This window comes from Schistocerca piceifrons, chromosome 1 (genome assembly GCF_021461385.2).
Source record: "Schistocerca piceifrons isolate TAMUIC-IGC-003096 chromosome 1, iqSchPice1.1, whole genome shotgun sequence".
In the NCBI taxonomy this organism is placed as follows: Eukaryota; Metazoa; Arthropoda; class Insecta; order Orthoptera; family Acrididae; genus Schistocerca; species Schistocerca piceifrons.
In genome coordinates, this window is record NC_060138.1 from 715,431,301 (window position 1) to 715,454,726 (window position 23,426).

Below are 23,426 nucleotides of genomic sequence, written 5' to 3' on the forward strand. Positions count from 1 at the left end.
TGTATTATGTTCTCTTTTTTTTTTGTATTAGCAGTAGGATTTGGCAGTTTTTAGGTAGTGAATAGTTTCTTCCAGTCTATCTTTCTTTCTCCATTATCCTACCACATACTGCAGCTGGGTATTGTTTGTTTATGGAATGTAAGAATATAATGTGTGACAGTAAACTTTCAGGTATGAATAAAAAGACATGAATATTAATGGCATTACAAGCCTGGTTAACCACTAGCTAGCCAAGATATGGAATCAAAAGAAAGAAAGAAATAATAAATGAAGGAAAGCCCGTGCTTTAAACATTAAGTCTTATATCCCTTGGCACGTCAAAACCTTAATAAAGAAAATCAAAATGACCATAAACCCCAATAAAAGAAAGCCAATGGGACTTAGTATAATTTTCTTTTAGTGTAAATATTTCACGTGTATATTCTTGTAAATTTATATGTATTTGTATATGTGTTAAAACTTTGCATATTGTCAACATATTTTGAAACGTGACCACGAAATGTAAGCTTTCATAATTAACGATGTAAACATGCTTGGACAAAGTGAACTGTTAAAATGTAAATGTGGCAAAAAGCGTTGCAAACTGTGTTAAACTGTGAACGTTATAAACGACGAATTTTGTGTTGTTTGTGAAACTTATGGCGCATAAACCAAATAACTGTTTGTAAATCGATATAAACTGCAATTTACTTCGACGATAATGAGGATTTTCACACTGCAAATGAACGTTTGTTGGCAAGTGTAAACAATGTGGTGAAACACCTACCTTTGCGAACATCGACGCCGTTGTTCCTGGCCTGCCTTCAGATGCTTTGGGGACAATAAACTCAGCACCTGTCGTAGGCGATGTGGAGGCTAAAAACTGCATTGACCATATATGCCCCGGGAACAATAGTCATGAAAACGCACAAGGACCTGGAGTGTTGTGTCGTAACAGAAGACACAGACATTGCTTCAGATCACGCACACGCTCAATCTTATGGTGTCACCGGACTTAACACGCCATTTATGCTGGAATAACAACTTGTAGTGAACACTATGTGAAAGTGAATACTGTTGAAGACTGTCATAACACACCGATTTTGAAACTGCCGCACGCGAAATTCAGTGATGCTACTGCGCGTGCGCAAAGACTACGTGCTGCCAGAGATGCATTGGGAAACCAACGCTGGGAGTACACAACATTAACTGCGCTGGTGAGCAGCTTGCTCAAACACACACTATGTAAACATATATATATTAATTGTCTGAAAAGGATCAAAACTGTAACAAGTGTATGTCGTATATAGATTTAGAAACCAAGTATTGACAAAGATAATCCTCTAAGTATGCACGTGGCGTTTCCTGGGAAAATATGTATAATAGACATTTAGGTATATCTATTCTATTGTTAGCTAGCCTGCTACGCTAAATGTTTTAGCGTGACAGTCGAGGGGGCGATGTAGCGGGACTTTGAATTTCGCCGCGCTACACTCGTTCCCTCAGATAAAAAATATCCCGTCGCAGCGGTATGAGCGCTCGACGGCAGAGAAAATACTAAAATGGTAACACTTTTTTTGTTTTCTATCCGTTTTTTGTTTGTCTCTTGATAGCAGTAGCTTAAGCAGGCGTGATCGGATGCTGACGTAAAAACTTAATGGCTAATCTTGATCTGATTGTAATGTGTAGACATTGTGGAAGTTATTAAGAAATTCGGTGGATGGAAGTAGCAAAGTGAATTAAATTGCATACAGTATCAAGATGATTTTAATTGGTATAAATTAGTGATCCCTGGACTATTACAAGATTTCGGAGCAGATTTTTTCACGCTGAAATGAAGGAGATTTTTGAAGGCGTGGACGCCGCCCGAAAGAAGATAAGTTAATCTGGTAAAGGATGATCTCTCGTCTACGCCACTTCCCCCTGTCAGTTACATTCTGTTATTCTCTGTTTCTTTTCAATAACTTTTGTAGTGAAAATTGGTTTAACTTTTGCTCAAAAACGCCACAAGGACCACCCCAACAATAGCTTTTCCGAATAACGAAGTCCGATAGCTTTTCTGTAATACAAAGTCCGATCTGCATTTCTTTCATTCTTTCCCTTTTTTCACGGTCTCTCTTCTCCCATTTTTTTTTTATTAACCAATACACGTCTTTTTGATATTGTGGTCATAGGATACTGAACTTTTCCATTTTCTTAAGGGCAAAATCATACATTGCTGAACGTTTAAAGTAAGTTGCTAATTTTTTCAGAACTCTGACATCTTATAAAGATGTAATTACAATGAAATGAATACCCCTAGCTCCATACAGGTGTTGATATAAGTCAACGGGGATAGTTGAAAATGTGTGCCCCGACCGGGACTCGAGCCCGGGATCTCCCGCTTACATGGCAGACGCTCTATCCATCTGAGCCACCGAGGACACAGAGGATAGTGCGACTGCAGGGACATATCTCTGGCACGCCTCCCGTGAGACCCACATTCCCAACTTATTGTCCCACACTATATTCATAATGGCCCTGCCCATTATACTCATTACTCGCGGCATTTTGCCGCACAGAATGCGGTCAAATGGCAGGTGAACCTTGACTATATATATATATATATATATATATATATATATATATATATATATATAAAGATGTAACTGGATATTTGTACAAGATTTTTTTTTTTTCAAAAAACAGTATAAAAAGTCTTAGGTTATCATTATTATTATAATCTAAAAAGGTGAATCTGTTATCAAAATGGCTCTGAGCACTATGGGACTCAACTGCTGTGGTCATAAGTCCCCTAGAACTTAGACCTACTTAAACCTAACTAACCTAAGGAGATCACACACATCCATGCCCGAGGCAGGATTCGAACCTGCGACCGTAGCGGTCGTGCGGTTCCAGACTGTAGCGCCTTTAACCGCTCGGCCACTCCGGCCGGAATCTGTTATCAATACTAAGTTATTTTGTACAGAATAGTGATTTACTACTCATAGTCCTGTTAAGGGTGATACGCCGTTGCCTTCCTCCGACCTTTGAATTGACGTACCCAACCGCCAACAATTTAACATGGATTACGAGCCACGTTGCAAACCGGCATTTTTCGTATCAACAAACCATGTCGGAGGTAAAGGAAGTGGTAATTAATATGTAAAACTCCTAGGACTGACTGGATATCTAACACGAGGCCTTTGATTCTACAATAGGAACAATGTAACTTCACGTTTTTCTGGAAGCCAAGGAATCGTTGGCGTTGCATTGTGTTCAGCGAAGAATCGGATGACTATCGTCGGCGAGTACGGCGGCGACTGGGGAGAGATCCCACTCTTCCAGTATCCTGAAGAACCATTGCGGCGTTATTCCTACAGTCAGGGTGTTTGGAGTCATCGGATACGGCTTCAGGTGATGGCAGGTAGTGACTGAGAGACTTCTGACGGCACAACGTTAAGTAACGGACATCTTGTCTCCTCAAGTGTTACCTCTCATTCGATAGTATAGTGGTGTCACAATTCAAAGGACAATGGTCGTTCACACATGGCACCTGTCTAAATGAAGTGTCTGCGTGCTGAGGTACTCCCGTAACTATGAAGATTCCCAGATCTGTCCCAGATAGTTCATGTTCTTTGTTCTTTATAAATTTGGAGTCGATTTTGTATGCACTGAAAAAATATCACATACCGTGTGAGCCCTGTGGACTCGATATTTGATCGATTTCCTCCCTCTAGGATCGTCTTTGCCTCTTAACTTTGGACCACGCGAGTAGCGCCCTCGCTGACGATAAAAGCGCGATACGAGTAGGTTTCGTGATCAGTGAGGCCGGTGACCAAGTGGAGTTTGTTTTGGAAGTGCGAACGCCTCGAAGCTTTCGATGGTTCGGGACCCAACGGTCAAGTTTGATGGCGGTGGAGCGTCTGGTTGACATGCGGCCGCTGTCTGTCCAGCCAAGTGGTTTCTGTTTGTAGGAATCCTAGCGCAGTTTGGAGCCGACGGCTACCTGAAGTTATTTTTGGCCAGTCCAACGCTGGCGGAGGCGGTCCAGTTTCTTGACACGTTAAGGAGCGGAAGAACGGCCCTGTCCTGCCCAACCTAAGTGAATTGCCTTTGCCTATCGCCTCTCCTCCTCCTCTTTCACCTTTTGGTGGGTTTTGTGTTACTTTCACGCATGGTCATTCCCGCTGCAATGAGGTTATTTCCTGTAACTGTTTATTGAAGGCTGCGGTCTTGCCTGTGCCCTCCCCCTTTTAAAAATAGTTATTTCTTACTTATGAAAAAACCTGTACTTCGTTTCAAAGTATGAAAGGTGTTTTATAATTAATGGGAGCAGGGTATGAGATATTATTCTAAATTTATTTAGAGAAGTTAACTGTTATTGTCCATTTAGTGGTCACTGATCTTTTTCAGAAATCCTACATCATGCTACTCAATAAGGTTATTTGTTAAAACCGTTTGTTGAAGGCTGCTATCTTACCTGCCTCCCGCCCCCCCCCCCCCCCCCCCCCGTCCATTTAAAAATAGTTGTTTGTTGCTTATAAAAACCTGTACTTGGTTTCAACGTATGAAAAAGACAGCTGTTTATGCGGAATTCTGCTACGCTTCTTAATTGTTCAGTGCATTAGGAGGTTACTGATTCCCAAGAATCACAAAAACTGTATCTGGTTACCTAATAAAACAATATGGCAAAGCTGGTTGTTGAAAGCTGCTGTCTTGCTTGTCTCCTTTGATAACATTGTTTGCTGTGTACAAAGGTCTATAGTTCTGTTTTCAGTGTTATGACAAGTGGTTTTTATAACTAACAGAAGCTGTCTATGAGAATCTGTAAACCTCAGTGCTTGGCTGACTGTAACTGTGCATTAAGTGATCACGGATTTTAATTCGGTAAAACTGTTTATTGGAGGCTTGGTTGTTTGTTGAAGGTCTGTACTCCGATCTCCATTTGATGGTAATTAATATCCTGGCAACTCTGTAAATAATATATGTTTGGTACTAGTCTTAATAAAATTGTTTTTTTTCTGTAAACCAGTTGAACACTGGAACAACCATGTGGGTACTCCACTCCTTCCATTTGGGGACACCAGCTGTACCTCCCACCCCAATTTCACCTATCAAATTGTAGCGTGGCTGTTTTGCCCTCTGGAAAGACTGAACAGCGTTAGTACTCCTTTACCTAACAGTGCCAGTTCTGTTCGACAGACGATGGCACTGTAAAGTATGCTTACATGAGATGAAATTTGTATTGAATTCAGTTTATGGGCTCACTTTCGTCAACTTTGAGCTAAAGTTTGATTTTTATCTGCAGTTGACGATGAAATTTTGAAACGCGTAAAGCTTAATAAACTATTATGTGATCACGACCTTCTATACTTTAGAGTTGTGCCAAACCTGAACGGTCGTTTGCCTCTACTAGGGAAGTATTTCTACATCAGGCAGTGGAAATTACGAATAAGGCAGCAATCTGGCGGGGGCGCCGTGCCTGAATTGGCTCCTCGTTTACATGGAACTGTCGAGAAGCCTCCATTCCTGGTGCGCTCAGTGATGGTTCAGCGGGTTGGCGGGGCTGTGGAAAGATATAGGCTTGTTAAGCCGTAAACAGCTCCGTAGGAGCCAAGCACAGGCCACACATTGGGTGAATCGCCTCGGGGATTTAAACCAGACATCCCTCAAGCCCAACGAAAGTGTCAGTGTCGATAGTTTAAAGGCATACAGATGGATGTAAGCCTTCTCACATTGGATGACGTGACTAGTGTACGCGAGAAGGACTGCATAGGTGATAATCTGAAGCGCCAGAAGTGTGTAGAGGGAACTGAGAGACCAGTGGATATGCCTTTGCCACACTGCCATCTCTATCATGCATTTACTACGAGGTATTAATGAGCTTCCTATAGAGCTGCTTAAACAGGTTGAATTTGTGTTGACTTTATTAGTTTAATCTGAACTTCGTACCTATGCATTGTGCAGTTCACATGCATTTATTCTTCAGCTTCTTTATTCATTGACCTGTGGGGTTTTAAGTAAGGTCGTGCGCAGAACGAAGAGACCCTTCGTGATTTAAGACAATGCATTATTCAACTCAGGTTGTTACCCTGCATCAATCATGAACTGGAGCACAATTCCTTTTGGCATGTGCAATACTTGCTCGAGACCTTGCCCTAAGTACATGGATGAGATCTACTCCACTGTGTTAGCATTGGGCTTGCAAGTAGGAGACAGTGATGAGGTTAAAACAACATTAGAATGTATGAAACCAGAAGACTGGTTACGTTTGGCCTATTCTAGCAAACCTACCACTTTCATCGAATTGTTTGCCGATATCGAAGGGTCAAATTTGCTGATGAACAGCAGGATGCAGGGGCGGGGGGGAGGGGGGGGGGGAGGGAGTCTGCTAGCTACTCCATCCAAGGGGAACCAGAAAGGGGCCGCGGGCCTTGCGTTCAGTTAGGTTAAGCATAAAGTCTGTTTCAGATGTGGTGATGGTAGACATTTTGTGCAGTCATGTCCTGCGAAGTGGGGGCCGTGTCCAAACATCTGACACCTACGGCCACCGCCAGGGAGAGGGCCCAGCCGCCCCAAATGGTTCAAATGGCTCTGAGCACTATGGGACTTAACGTCTGAGGTCATCAACTACTTAAACCTAACTAACCTAAGGACATCACACACATCCATTCCCGAGGCAAGATTCGAACCTGCGACCGTAGCGGTTGCGCGGTTCCAGACTGAAGCGCCTAGAACCGCTCGGCCACACCGGCCGGCGCCAGCCGCCCCTCCCCCCCCCCCCCCCCCTTTTCCTGTCAGGGATTGCTCCCACGTTAGAGTGGTGCAAAATCTGAGGCTTCCTTACATGTGTGCCCACTTTCATGCCTTCCTTTTGGATTCCGCGGGTTCTGTCTCCCTACTTGGGGTTATCGAGCTTAAGAATTTACCTAGATTGCCTCCCTTGTGCTCCTCATCTCAGAGATGTCGTGTGCTTAATGGACAAGAGGGGCAGGAGAGTTTCGGGGCAAGTTAGTGCTATTGAATTTTACTTGTTTGATCAACTTTGTTGTTGCCAAGAATTTGTTGCTTACCTTGATATTCAGCTGTGGCTCTGGCTCTGAGCACTATGCTACTTAACTGCTGAGGTCACCAGTCGCCTAGAACTTAGAACTAATTAAACCTAACTAACCTAAGGACATCACACACATCCATGCCTGAGGCAGGATTCGAACCTGCGACCGGAGCGGTCGCTCGGTTGCAGACTGTAGCGCCTAGAACCGCACGGCCACTCCGGCTGGCCGATATTCAGCTGTAATTTCATCGATTGTACCAGTTTGTTTCTTGACTATAAGGCTCGCGCCCTTTGTTTGAAATTTCGCCCTACTGAAAGGATAGTTTGTGTTCGTGTCGGCGTTCTCAGTCCATTAGTAATATGCACTCAAGGTCCTCTGAGTTTGGCTTTGTTCATTTGCAATCTCAAGCTAAACAACTGTTGAGCGTGTTATCCCAGTTTCCTGATGTCCTCACTAATATATTAGGCATCACCAGTAAAATACAATATAAGATCGGCTTGGTTGACAATATTACTGCTCGTCAGGTGCCTTACAGTTTATCCTCACCTAAGATGATGATTTTGTGGGGACGGAGTTATTATACCTTCAACTTCTCTATACACTTCACCCATTTTTCTCATTCGTAAAGGGCAGAATGGCAATTATAAACTAGTTGTTGATCATAGGGTACTAATCCAAAAGTAATCTTGAACTTGGTATCATTGCTTGACCTTCACAATAGTGTCACCTGGTTTGTGGGTGCAAGTTGTTCTCAGTACTGGGCCTCAATCAAGTTTCCCGTCAGACATCGTTGACGGGAGACTCCAGTCCTGTAACTGCCTTTTTTACGGACCGTAACCTTTGTGAAATTAATTGGGTTCCTTTTGGACTGTCTACAGGCATGGCTGTCTTATCCCGTCTCTTGGACCATGTTTTGGGAGGTTTCAAATTCAAATCCCTTTACAATCACCTTGACAATGTGGTTGTTTACAGTGCCTCATTTGCGGACCACTTGGATCATCTTGAAGAAGTTTCGCTAGGTTTTAGGAAGGCCGGGCTTACAGCAAAGCCTTCTTAAGATCACTTTGGCTCGCCCTTGTATATCTTTTTTGGGTCATCTCATCTCTGCTGGGGGGGGGGGGGGGGGGAGGGAGTGTCAGTATTGAACAGGAGCGAACACGTTCATTACGTAGCTTCCCCCTCCCAAGAACAAAGAGGTAGTGGCTGGATTTATTAGAATGGCGCATTTCTTTCGAAAATTTGTTCCTAACTTCACTCAATTGACCATGCCTTTGAATAACTTGCATACGGTAGGGGAGCCAGGAGAGAGTCATCAAGCCTTCTTTGAAGCAATGAAGGTTGCCCTTAGCAACCCAACCTTGTTAGCCATCCCTGATTTCGGCAAGTCCTTCCTTGTCCAGACTGACACATCTAGTTCCGGGAACACCAGGGCCGGCACCATCCTGTTGCATATGCATCACGTTACTTACCTCCAGCAGAACTGAAATACTTGGTACATAAGTGGGAATCTTTGGCTGTCCTCCTCGCCTTGGAGAAGCCCAAATTCTGTCTAGAACATACGGAATTCACCCTTGAGACTGGTAATAAGGCGTTGAGTTGGGTTTTAGCCCATCTAGAAAAACGGGTAGGATTGCTCGCTGGGCAGTAGGCATATTTGCCTTGCACTTCACCTTCGCCATATCAGGGGTTCAGACAATGGCATGGCCAGTGCTTTGAGTTGCATACATAAAGATTGCGACTCCTCTCCATGTGCTGAGTCCGATGAACAGCTCGTCTCAGACTGCACTCTCTTGACTAAGTTTCATGAACTCTTTTGTGATTTCAGGAGGAGGCAGGAGGAGGATTTTCGCATTTGTCAAATAAAGAAAAGGCTTTTAAAAGGGGAGCACATACAAGGGTATGTCGTTGCTAAAGGTATTGTGTGTCAAAAGGGCAGTCGCCACTGTACTTTCAAGGTTTGTTTGTCTCTGGTTTTGGTTCCCACTGTTTTTAAGTAATTCCATAGTTCTGTGGTGGGATGTCATCTAGGTTTTTATAAGACTTTGGCAAAAATTAGACAGCATGTGGTTTGAGCAGCTGTGTGTAAAGATATAAGTCGGTTAGCGCGCGAGCGTCAGTTGTGCAAACAAGTGAAATCTAATTCTAACTCACATAATGGTCTCCACGAGTCTAATCATGAGAGAACGCCCATGGATCGCCTCTCTTCGTGGACTATGTAGGACCCTTCCCATCACCTGGGAGGGGGTGGGGGGCGGGAAACATTATATCTTGCTGTTCGTGGATGGCTTTTCCCGTTATTCCTTGTTAATTCCAAGCTGGGGGCTCACTAGCAGCCAAGCTGTATAACATCTTACCAAAATCTTTGCAGTCTATGGACCACCGAGTGCCCTAGTGAGTGATAATGCTCCAGCATTGAACTCTAGGGCATTCTGGAGAATTTGTTTTGACCATGATGTTAGACATAGTATCACCACTCCTTACAACCAACAACTGTCCTTTGCCGAGCCTTTAAATAAGAATCTGAAGGCTGCCTTTATAATATTTCATGCCAAGTCCCAAATCGTTGAGATCTTTCCATCCCATGGTTAAATCTGGCCTTTAAGACTGTCCAACATGAAACCATTAAGGCCCCTCTAGCCTTTTTAATCCTGGCCTATTCGGTAAATACTCCCTTGAGTAACGTTTGGACCACTGGTGGCTTACTTCCTCAGCGAGTCATACCTCAAACCATCCAGGAGAACTGGGAAAAGGCTAAGCGCAACATTGAGTTTTGCAGACAGGCGGCCGACACGTAGATACTATTGTGGGAGCAGCATCTTTAAGGGTAAGGTCGGGGACCGACTCTTCATTCATAGGTTTAATGCCACAGCCAAGGCCTGAGCAATACCTTGTAGTAATCTGACTCACTGTTTCATAAGATCCTATAAAATCATAAGGTTTTTGAGTCCTGCTTATCTCCTAATCCGCAATGAACTGAATGAGGTGATCTGCAAAGGCCATGTCAGTCAGATGTAGGATGGTAGTTAACCTTTGAAGCTACTTTCTGTCAGAAGTGCCGCATCTGGCTGGGCGTCTTTGAGTTTCAGTGAGGCAGGTCGAGCTGTGTGAGTTTGATACTCAATCGATTTCATCCCTCTAGGATCGTCTTTGCCTCTTACCTTTGAACCTTGCGAGTGGCGCCCTTGCTTATGATAAAAGCGTGATGTGGGAATGCTTTGTGATCAGTGAGGTCGGTGAGGAACTGCAGATTGTTTTGGAAGTGCGAGTGGCTCAAGACTTCTGATGGTGTGGGCCCAACGGTCAAGCCTGATGACGGTGGAGCATCTGGTTCACAAACACTCACTGTCTGTCCCTCCAGGAAGTAGGAATCCTATCGTAGTTTGGAGCCGACGGCTACATGGATTTATTTTTGACCGGTTCGATGCTAGAGAGGCGGCCCAGTCTCTTGACGTCTTAAGGAGCGGAAGAACGGCCCCGTCCTGCCCAACCTAAGTGAACTGCCTTTGCCTCCCACCTCTCCTCCACCTCCTTCACCTTCTGGTGGGTTTTCAGTTACCTTCATGCATGGTCAATCCCACTGCAATGAGGTTATTTCCTATAACTATTTATTGAAGACTGCTGCCTTGCCTGTCCTCCCCTTTTTAAAAATAATTGTTTGTTACTTATGAAAAAACCTGTACTTCTTTTCAGCATATGTATGGTGTTTTATGGTTAATGGCATCTGGGTATGAGATACTATCCTAAATTTACACTTCTGGAAATGGAAAAAAGAACACATTGACACCGGTGTGTCAGACCCACCATACTTGCTCCGGACACTGCGAGAGGGCTGTACAAGCAATGATCACACGCACGGCACAACGGACACACCAGGAACCGCGGTGTTGGCCGTCGAATGGCGCTAGCTGCGCAGCATTTGTGCACCACCGCCGTCAGTGTCAGCCAGTTTGCCGTGGCATACGGAGCTCCATCGCAGTCTTTAACACTGGTAGCATGCCGCGACAGCGTGGACGTGAACCGTATGTGCAGTTGACGGACTTTGAGCGAGGGCGTATAGCGGGCATGCGGGAGGCCGGGTGGACGTACCGCCGAATTGCTCAACACGTGGGGCGTGAGGTCTCCACAGTACATCGATGTTGTCGCCAGTGGTCGGCGGAAGGTGCACGTGCCCGTCGACCTGGGACCGGACCGCAGCGACGCACGGATGCACGCCAAGACCGTAGGATCCTACGCAGTGCCGTAGGGGACCGCACCGCCACTTCCCAGCATTAGGAACACTGTTGCTCGTGGGGTATCGGCGAGGACCATTCGCAACCGTCTCCATGAAGCTGGGCTACGGTCCCGCACACCGTTAGGCCGTCTTCCGCTCACGCCCCAACATCGTGCAGCCCGCCTCCAGTGGTGTCGCGACAGGCGTGAATGGAGGGACGAATGGAGACGTGTCGTCTTCAGCGATGAGAGTCGCTTCTGCCTTGGTGCCAATGATGGTCGTATGCGTGTTTGGCGCCGTGCAGGTGAGCGCCACAATCAGGACTGCATACGACCTAGGCACACAGGGCCAACACCCGGCATCATGGTGTGGGGAGCGATCTCCTACACTGGCCGTACACCACTGGTGATCGTCGAGGTGACACTGAATAGTGCACGGTACATCCAAACCGTCATCGAACCCATCGTTCTACCATTCCTAGACCGGCAAGGGAACTTGCTGTTCCAACAGGACAATGCACGTCCGCATGTATCCCGTGCCACCCAACGTGCTCTAGAAGGTATAAGTCAACTACCCTGGCCAGCAAGATCTCCGGATCTGTCCCCCATTGAGCATGTTTGGGACTGGATGAAGCGTCGTCTCACGCGGTCTGCACGTCCAGCACGAACGCTGGTCCAACTGAGGCGCCAGGTGGAAATGGCATGGCAAGCCGTTCCACAGGACTACATCCAGCATCTCTACGATCGTCTCCATGGGAGAATAGCAGCCTGCATTGCTGCGAAAGGTGGATTTACACTGTACTAGTGTCGACATTGTGCATGCTCTGTTGCCTGTGTCTATGTGCCTGTGGTTCTGTCAGTGTGAACATGTGATGTATCTGACCCCAGGAATGTGTCAATAAAGTTTCCCCTTCCTGGGACAATGAATTCACGGTGTTCTTATTTCTATTTCCAGGAGTGTATTTAGTGAAGTTAACAGTCTGTTATTATCCATTTAGTGTCACTGATCTTGTTTAGAAATTCTAGATCTTGCTGCTTAATAAGGTTATTTGTTAAAACTGTTTATTGAACGCTGCTGTCTTGCCTGTCTCACCCTCTCGCTTTAAAAATAGTTGTTTGTTACTTACGAAAAACTGTACTTGGTTTTTGTAATTAATGGCCACTGTATATGAGGAATTTTACTAAGCTTGTTCAGTGCATTAGGTGGTTACTAATTGCCCCCCCCCAAAAAAAAGTGTATGTGGTTGCTTAATAAGATAATTTGGTAAAGCTGTTTATTGAAAGCTGCTGTCTTGCCTATCCCCTTTTAAATATTATTGTTTACTGCTTATAAAGGTCTGTACTTCTGTTTTCACTGAAACTGTGTTTTAATAATCAACGGCAGCTGTGTGCGAGAAACTTTGCGAAGCTTGTTCAGTGCATTAAGTGGTTACTGATTCCAAAAACAAACAAAAAAGAAAAAAATAAGTATAAAAAAGTATACATGGTCGCTTAGTACGATAATCTGGTAAAGCTGATTACTGAAAGCTGCTATCTTGCTTGTCTCCCTTAATTGTCATTGTTTGCTGCCTATAATAGCTTGTAGTTCTGTTTTCAATATACTGACAGGTGTTTTTATAATTAAGGGCATCTCTAAATGAGAAATTTTGCTGAGCTTCAGTGCATCCAGCTGGCGGTAACTGTGCATTAGGTAATCATCGATTTTAATTCGGTAAAACTGTTTGCTGGAAGTTGTTGTCTTACTTGCCTTCCTTTAGATACTATCGTTTGCTGTCTGTAAATATTTTTTCTTGGTTTCAATGCAATGACAGATGTTTTGGTGATTAATAGCAGCTATGTGTGAGACGTCCAGCAAACTTATCTGTGAACATACCCCTGCAGCTGACTATTCATTCAGCGTTGGTTGTTTGTTGAAGGTCTGTACCCTGATATCTATTTGATAGTAATGAATTAAAATCCTGACAACTGTTTAAAGAGTATTAGTTTGGTATTGGTCTTAATAATTTTTTTCTCTGAACCTGCTGAACGCTGTAGCAAATATGTGGGGACCTCAGTTCTTCCATTTTGAGACACCACCTGAACATTCCACCCCAGTTTCACCTATCACCTTGTAAACCCGTAAGTTTCATCTTATTTCTTCCGCCCGTTCTGAGCCCGAGCCCTTCATACCCTTTTTTTTTTTTTTTTTTTTTTTTTGCAGGCAGTGTACACAGTGCGTATACTACAGTCCGACACTTTGACACTGAGTCACTGGTCCAAAAAATTGATTATGGGGCCATCAGCATATAACATGAACAGCGACGGACCCAACACACATCCCTAGGGTACGGCTGAAGTTACTTCTACTGGTGTTGATCTTTAGCAGAAAGGGTGTTCTGTTACCACTCAAAAAGAAAACGAAATGTTGGCAGGTCAAACAGGCCTGGGACTTAAGTCACGGCGTGTTGACGGAAGAAGAAGATGAAGTGGTTAAGGAACGGTGTCTGAAGACTGGGTTTTTGTAGCTCTCCACACTACTCTATCCTGTGCAAGCCTCTCCATTTCCGAATAACTACTACAGCCTGCGTACTTCTGTATCTGTTTACAGTGTTCATCTCTTGGTCCCCCTCTATGATTTTTATCCCTCACACATATCAGCATTACTAAACTGATGATCGCTTGATGCCTCAGAATGTGTCCTATCAACCCATCCCTTCTTTTAGTCTGGTTGTGCCATAAATTTCCTGTCTCCCCAATTCTGTTTAGTACCTCCTCATTACTTAAGCGATCCACTCATCTCCTCTTCAGCAATCTTCTGCAGCACCACATTTCAAAAGCCTCTATTCTTTTCTTGTATAGACTGTTTATCGTCCATGTTTCATTTACATACACGACCACGCTTCAGAAACGTACCTTCAGAGAAGACATCGAAACACTTAAGTCTAGCCGGCCGGAGTGGCCGTGCGGTTCTAGGCGCTACAGTCTGGAGCCTAGCGACCGCTACGGTCGCAGGTTCGAATCCTGCCTCGGGCATGGATGTGCGTGATGTCCTTAGGTTAGTTATGTTTAATTAGTTCTAGGTTCTAGGCGACTGATGACCTCAGAAGTTAAGTCGCATAGTGCTCAGAGCCATTCGAACCATTTTTGAATTTTTTATATATATATATATATATATATATATATATATATATATATATATATATATTCCTAAAGTTTCTAGTATGGGGTGAAGTGTAAAATAACGAACACCGGAAACACTCCACAGAGACAAGATCGCTAATAAACTATTTATTTACATGTCCAGTTTCGGTAAGACTGTGCTACTATCTTCGGATCTTCAACTTTACATGTCATACAATCTCAGCCCTGAGCGCTTTGTATCGTGTCATATCATAATAGAGTATATGTGTAAGGATCGTCGAACGTACTGGATGTCAGCATGTCACAATTAAAATATGCTGTATTCAACTGTGATACGTGCATGAACACTGGCAGTCGGCACCTTAATCTGATGTTTTGTATATACAGTTTTTTAAATTATGATATGCTGACAGCCAGTGTGTTCCACAATCGTTACGTATTTGAGATATGACACGATACAAAGCGCAGATTGCTGAGATTGTATTAACTGTGAAGTTAAAGATAGATGGCAACAAAATCTTACCGAAACCTTTCATCTAAATAAATACTTTACTAGCGAACTCGGCTGTTTGGAGTGATTCAGGGGATCACTTAAACGTACATTCGATTTCACTAAATTTCTTTTCTTCAGTAACGTTTTTCTTGACGTTGCCGGTCTACATTTTACGAGTATATATCTTCTGTAGTCCGACAGTCGTTAGTTGTTTTGCTGCCCAAATAACAGAACTCATCTACTACTTTCAGTGTCTCGTTTCCTAAACAAATTTCCTCAGCATCACCTGATTTAATTCGGCTGCATTCTACTACCTTGTTTTGCTTTTGTTTACGTTCATCTAATACAGTTAGGTGGCAAAAGTCATGGGATAGCGATACACACAGATACTATTTTATTTTTTATTTGTGTCAGAAGCATTTACGATGTATAAAATAATGTACAATATTTACAGGTCGTGTGTATATATATTTACAAGACAATTATTTACACTTTTACGGCCCAGAAGTTAGCGACCTCTATTGCATTTGGCGTTGCATGTAGCAGGTCTTCTGTTGCGCATGTTGTGGCGGCTCCTCTAGGAAATCCCATTTAGTCAAATTGTTCTTACATTTCGTGGCACCCGAGCGAAGTCTGTTGATGGCTCTACATGTACTCCAATTATCTGTGTAGCCAGGTGGTAGTCTTTCGCTTGGTGTAATCCAACCCACAGTACTGGTAAGCTTTGCACGCCATAGTTCGATTCGGCATTGCTGTGGTGCTCCAACTAGTGCCTCGGAAGATCTGAGGAAGCTCTTTCTGGATTTTAGTCGTGGGTTTGCTGGTTATAATAAATAAAGTCGTGTGACGAGGGCCTCCCGTCGGGTAGACCGCTCGCCTGGTGCAAGTCTTTCGATTTGTCGCCACTTCGACGACTTGCGCGTCGATGGGGATGAAATGATGATTAGGACAACACAACACCCAGTCCCTGAGCGGAGAAAATCTCCGACCCAGCCGGGAATCGAACCCGGGCCCTTAGCATTGACAGTCTGTTGCTCTGACCACTCAGCTACCGGGGGCGGACGGTTTGCTGGTTGACAGCCATATAGGGGGTCAGCTTCAGAAGTTTCTGATTTTTCTTCTCACATTTGGCTGCTACCTCTCGGCGGATGTCGGGGGTTGCAATTCAGGCGAGGCTGCACAGTTTATCCAGAGGAGTAGGCTTCAGGCACCCCGTGTTGATACGACAAATATCATTAAGAGCGACATGTACTGCTTTGGCATGGCAAGAATTGAACCGCACTGGGCTTGCGTATTCTCCGGCAAAGTAACATAATGCAAGGGAAGAGGTTCTCACAGTGTTGGCGTCTGCTCCCCACGTTGTACCTGTTAGCTTCCTGATGATATTGTTCCTGGCTGCCACTTTTTTCTTGGTATTTAGGCAGTGCCTCTTCCATGTTAATGCACGGTCAAGGGTGACCTCTAGGTATTTGGGATACGTACAGTGTTCTAGTGATTTTTCTTCCCAGGTGATTTTGAGGGCTCTAGCTGCCTGCCGGTTATTAAGATGGAAAGCGCAAGTCTGTGTTTTTCCAGGATTTGGTCTCAACTGGTTTCCCATGTAGTAAGCTGACAGTTCTCTCAATGCTTTGGACAGATTCTCTTCAACAGTTTCAAAGCAGCGGGCTTGGGCGGTGATAGCACAATCATCTGCATGGATGAAGCTCTGTGTTCCTTCAGGTAGTGGTTGATCATTTGTGTAGATGTTAAACAAAGCTGGAGCAAGCACACTTCCCTGGGGTAATCCATTTATCTGTGATCTCCATCTGTTTCTCTTGCCCTGGAATTAAACAGAAAATCTACTATTTTCAAGGAGATAGCTAATGAAACAGGTTAGCTGGTAGTCTGTAGTGGCATTGTACAGCTTCATAAGAAGTCTTCTATGATTAACTGTGTGTTAAGGTGCTGTTAGATCTATAAATTAGGAGATTCCTAATGAAACAGATTAGCTGGTAGTCTGTAGTGGTATTGTACAGCTTCATAAGAAGTCTTCTATGATTAACTGTGTGTGAAGCTGCTGTTAGATCTCTTCCTTTTCAAAACTATCTACGATGTATACTGACGGCGGTAGAATCGTGTATAGGAGGTATGAAAGGGCACTGCATTGGCGGAGCTGTCATTTATTCTCAGGTGACTCATAAGAAAAAGTGTCCGACGTGAATTAACAGACTTTGAATGGAGAATGATAGTTGGAGCTAGACGCATGGGACTTTCTATTTGGGAAACAGTTATGGAATTCAATATTCCGAAATCCACAGTGTCAAGAGTGTGCCGAGAATACGAAATTTCGTATATTACCTCTCACCACGGACAGCGCAATGGTCAACGGCCTTCACTTAACGACCGAGGGTAGAGGCGTTTAAGTAGAGTTGTCAGTGCTAACAGACAAGCAACTCTGAGTGAAATAACCGCAGAAATCGATGTGGGACGTATAAAGAACATACACGTTAGGAGAGTGCTGCGAAATTTGGCGTTGTTGGCCTAAGGCAGCAGACGATCGATGCGAGTGCCTTTGCAGCGCCTCTTCTGGGCTCGTGACCATATCGGTTGGACCCTAGACGGTTAGAAAAACATGGTCCGGTTAGATGAGGCCCGATCTGGGTTGGTAAGAGCTGATGGTAGGGTTCGTGTGTGGCACAGACCCAAAAAAACCATGGACCCAAGTTGTCAACAAGGCATTGTTGGAAGCGGGTGCTGGCTCCATAATGGTGTGAGCTGTTCAAAATGGTTCAAATGGCTCTGAGCACTATGGGACTTAACATCTGAGGTCATCAGTCCCCTAGAACGTAGAACTACTTAAACCTAACTAACGTAAGGAGACCACACACATCCATGCCAGAGGCAGGATTCGTACTTGCGACCGTAACGGTCTCGCGGTTCCAGACTGTAGCGCCTAGACCCGCTCGGCCACATCGGCCGGCGTGTGGGCTGTGTTTACGTGTTCCTCTGACTGATCGGGTACCGGGAGACCATTTACAGCCATTCATGGATGGCTTGTTACCAAACAACGATGAAATTTTATGGATGACAATGCGCCTTGTCACCAGGCCACGGTTGTTTGCGACTTGTGTGAAGAACATTCTGGACAATCCAATCGAATGATCTGGCCATCCAGATCGCCTGAGATTGAACCTTTAGGGGACATAATCGATAGGTAATTTCGTGCACAAACTCCTGCACTGGGAACAGCTCGGCAGTTATGGACGGGTGTAGTGGCTGCAGGCTCAAATTTTCGGCAGGGTACTTCCAAAGACTTCGCCGTGCAAAAGGAGGTCCGATACGATATTAGGAGGTATCCCATGACTTTTGTCACCTCATTGTATATCATTTCAAGACATTGTCCATTCCGTTCAACTGCTCTTCCAAGTCCTTTGCTGTCTTTGACAGAATTACAATGTCTCGGCAAACCTCTAAGTTCGCCCTCAACTTTAAATGCTACTCCATTTTTTTCCACTGGTTTTCTTTACTGCTTGCTCATTGTACAGGTTGAATAACATTGGGGCTAGCGGTAGGAACGATATGGAGAAGCAAAATCAGTACAATCGGGTGGAGGCTCGAATCAGGCTTCTTTGGAACGCCAGCATGCTGCGTATTGTAGCCGAGTGGCCGTTTGGGCTGAGGCGCGGGTTTGAAATTGCTAGGTGTCGGCGCGGCGCGGCGCGGCTGCGGCTGTGGAGCGGGGCAGCGCGCGGCGCGGCCTTGGGCCGGCCTGGGAGCACGGCCAGGAATGCGGGCCTCTGCCGCGCGCCGCGGGCTGCGGCGCGGCGCTCAACGGTCGCCGCGCTGACGTCAGCTTATCAGCTCTGCGCCCGACAAAGGCGTGCAGGGGGACGAGGAGGGGCGCCAAGTTCGCCGCCTCTTCAGCGCAGACACTTCTGCATGGAAAAAACGAAAAAGTGGGGGAGCGGTCGCTTCCTCTACTGCTCGCAACTGTCGCTACACGGGCCGCCTTAAACTAGGTCCTGTCTCGAGAACCAGTTGTCTTCTACCGCTCAACTCGGCGAATCATCTACAGTTATAGTTTGCGAACCGCTATAAACTCCGTGGTAAGACATATTTCTTTATTTTTGCTTGTATTAGGACTCCTTATCAATCCAATCGTGGATACACCGTGAGCAGAAAGGTTACATCTACATCAATACTCCGCAAGCTACCGATTACGTCCAGAAGGTCCCGAGCTCGAGTCTCGGTCCGGCACACAGTTTTAATCTGCCAGGAAGTTTCATATCAGCGCACACTCCGCTGTAGAGTGAAAATTTCACTCTAGAAACATCTCCCAGGCTGTGGCTAAGCCATGTCTCCGTAATATCTTTTCTTCCAGGAGTGCCAGTTCTGCAAGGTACTGTAAAGTTTGGAAGGTAGGAGACGAGTTACTGGCAGAAGTAAAGCTGTGAGGATGGGGCGAGAGTCGTGCTTGGGTAGCTCAGATAGTAGAGCACTTGCCCGCGAAAGGCAAGGTCCCGAATTCGATTCTCGGTCCGGCACACAGTTTTAATCTGTCAGGAAGTTTCACACCGATGGCGTGTTGCGGAAGGTACTTCTGGTGCCAATAACTACTCCCCCCTTCCCTGTTCCACACGCGAATGGCGCATGGGAAGAATGATTCCTGAGTAAGCCTCTCTATTACCTCCAAACTAAGGTGACAAAACTCATGGGATACCGCCTAATAACGACTCGGACCTCCATTTGGCCGGCTTAGTGCAGCAACACAACGTGGCATGGACTCAACAAGTTGTTGGAAGTCCCCTGCAGAAATATTGAACCAGGCTGCCTTTATAGCCGTCCATAATTGCGAAACTGTTGGCGGTGGAGGATTTTGTGCACGAGCTGACGTCTCGATTATGTCCAATAAATGTTTGCTGGGATTCTTGTCGGGCGATCTGGGTGTCCAAATCATCCGCTCGAACTGTCCAGAGTGTTCTTCAAACCAGTTGCGAACTATTGTGGCCTGTGACATATCGCATTGTCATCCAAAAAAAAATCCATCGCTGTTTGGGAACATGGAAGTCCATGAATGGCTGCAAATTGTCTCCAGGTAGCCGAACGTAACCGTTTCCAGTCAATGACCGGTTCAGTTGGACCAGAGAACCCAGTCCATTCCGTGTAAGCACGGCTCTTACCATTATGGAGCCACCACCAGCTTGCACAATGCCATATTGACAATTCAGGGCCATGGATTCATGGGATCTGCGCCCCCTTCGAACCCTAGCAATCGGGACTGATCTCACCGGCTCACGGTTCTCCAGTCGTCTACGGTCCAACCAATATGCTCACGAGCCCAGGAGATATGATCGTAGCAAAGGCACTCGCGTCTGTCGTCCGCTAGCATAGCCCATTAACGCCAAATTCGCCGCACGGTCCATAACGGATACATTCGTTGTGTACGTCCCTTATTGATTTCTGCAGTTATTTTCACGTGTTGTTGCTTGTCTTTTAGCACTGAGAGCACTACGCAAACGCCGCCGCTCTCTCTCATTAAGTGAAGGTCGTCGGCCACAGCGTTGTTCGTGGTGAGAGCCAATGCCTGAAATGTGGCATTCTCGGCACACTCTTGACACTGTTGACCGCGGACCGCTGAATCCTCTGACGATATCCGAAATAGAATGTCCCATGCATCTAGCTCCAACTACCACTCCGCGTTCAAAGTCTGTAAATTGCGTCGTGCGGCCATAATACCGTCGGAAACCTTTCCACATGAGTCACCTGAGTACAAATAACAGCTTGGCCAATGCACACCCCTTTTATACCTTGGATATGCGATACAACCGCCATCTGTTTGTGTGCATATCGCTACCCCATGAATTTTGTCACCTCAGTATACTTCCCAAATTCTTTCATCGCAGTCATTTCGCGGGATGTATATGGTTGGTTGGTTTTGGGGATGGAGACCAGACAGCGTGGTCATCGGTCTCATCGGATTAGGGAAGGATGGGGAAGGAAGTCGGCCGTGCCCTTTCAGAGGAACCATCCCGGCATTTGCCTGGAGTGATTTAGGGAAATCACGGAAAACCTAAATCAGGATGGCCGGACGCGGGATGATGTATGTGGGAAGAAGTAATATGTCATCCGACTCTTCCCGGAAAGTACTCACTCTACATTTCAATAGTAAAACTTACCATGATGCACAACGCCTCTCTTGTAGCGTCTGCCATCGGAGTTTGTTGAGCATCTCTGTAACTGTAAATTATTTTTAAACCAACCCAAAACGAGACAAGTAAAATAAACACTAAAATTTTGATAAACCCTGATACAAAAGGTACTATAAATAAAATCTACTTTAAAAAATTCAAAATAATATTTCATAAAACATTTACATTACTGTTAATCTATAACTTTAAAAATCAATTCTATAAAATATACTAAGACAAAAAACCAACAAAATTATTTATATTAAATAATTAAATAAACAAAAAATCAATATAATAAAATAAATAGTCAAGACATCCTGATTTGCACAGAAAAATTTTCAGTGTAAGTGAAACACTTTACTAATGAGTTATATCTTGAACCTCTTCCTAGATACACTTTCCAGTACATCTACTATGTTACGTGAGGACCAAACGATCCCATGACGAAGTGCGCTGCTCTTCGTTGGATATTCTCTTCTTCTTCTTCTTCTTCTTCTTTTTCTATCAGTCCTATCCGGTAAGTGTCCCAGATAGATGAACAAAACTCAAAAATAGGTCGAACAAGCGCCTTGTAAGCCACTCCTTTCGTGGACGAGTTACATTTCCCTAGGATTCCTCCTATAAATCTCAGTCCGACGTCTGCTTTTACTACTTTTCTTTTTTCTTTTTTTTCTTTTTTTTCGTGGTCATTCCACATAAGGTCGCTCTGGGTAGTTACTCCCCGATATTTTACTGTGTATACTATTTCCAACCATTTCTCATCAATGGTGTACCTGTGCAGTGGCCGATTTCTTTTGCTTTGTATGCGCAATACGTTACATTCGTTTATGTTCATTGTCAACTGCCAGATCCTGCGCCATTCATCAATCCTCTGCAGGTCATTCTGCAAAATCGGTACTGTCTTCTGGCGTTGCTACTTTCTTATAGACAACCGCATCATCTGCGAACAATCTTAAAGAGCTTCCGACGCTTTCTGCTAAATCATTTATGTATGACTACTTTGTAAACAGTAATGGTCCTATGACACTTCCCTGGGGTCCTCCAGAAATTATCTTTACATCTGTCTATTTGTTCCGATAAGAGCAATCTGTTGAGTTCAATCTGCAACAAAGTCCTGACTACAGTCGCAAATCTGGTCCGATATTCGGTAAGCTCCTATTTTTGTTCACTACACGGCTGTATGGAACGTTGTCAAACGACTTCCTGAAGTCAAGGAAAACCGTATTACAGTGCTATGGACCTCCTGAAGGAACAGGAGGTGCATGTTGGTTTTTGTAGAGGAGATTCTCGTTCTCCAAAAACGTCATAATACTTGAGCATAAAACGTGTTCCATAATTCTACAACAGACTGATGTCGATGATACAGGCATATAATTACGCGCACCTGCCCTATGACCCTTCACGAAAATTGGAATGAGCCGTCCTTTTTCACAGTCGCCAGCTACCCTTCGTTGCTCCAGCGAACTACTGTAAGCTGCTGCTAGGACAGCAAGTTCGTTCGCATATTCCTTGTAGAATCTTATAGGGATCTCATCTGGTCCTGATCCCTTTCCAGTACTTAGAAACTGTAGCTGGTCACGCCCCTGTGTGTCTTGTTACTACCCTAATCGTATCTTCGTGGTCTTTACGCGAGCAATATATAAGGTTCTGCCCTGAAAACAAGGTATTGGAATTTTTCTAAGTTTAAACGAGATACTGGATACCTTCTTTGGAGTGTCTGCAGGTTGTAATTTCTTGCATTTTCGTTATGCATTCCCGCGAAATCTGTGACCATTCTTGCTGTCTTTCTTCGTGTAGGCTCTAAAATCCTAATAGTGGGCTCTCACGCTTAAGTACTTTCCTGTGGAGGCATACAATTCTTTCTAAGCAATGTCTGCTGTTGACAGACAGTTTCTCAGTATCCAATCACAAAAGCCTGTCATTTTCTTTACCACACTCAAGTAAACTTGTGAATGATTTTCAGTTCACAGGGTGATTACCATTCCCCCCTGGATGAGGGGAGCAGGGTGACGACCATCACCCAATGCAACAGTGCCCACTTTATCATATAGTATAAAACACATCTTTTGACAAAAGTACTAATTTTCATTGTGGTATAGGTGAAAATGTATACAACTTACATCGACTTATATATTGCACAGTTATTTTTAATATCGTTTGACACACGTTCCTGATAATCATAAATTCCGATGTATGGGGCATTTTGTTACAGTTTTGCTGTGATAGTGATGATGTATGGGGCAGTTTGTTACAATTTCTGCTGTAACATGGGGAATTTTATTACATTTTAGGTACAACATGGGGCACTTTTTACAATGTTGCTGTAAAATGGCGATGTAGGGGTGAAGTGTCATATAGTCTGCACTGTGTAATAACAGGAGATGACAAACCTTTTTTACTGCAAGATAAAGTTAATACCCT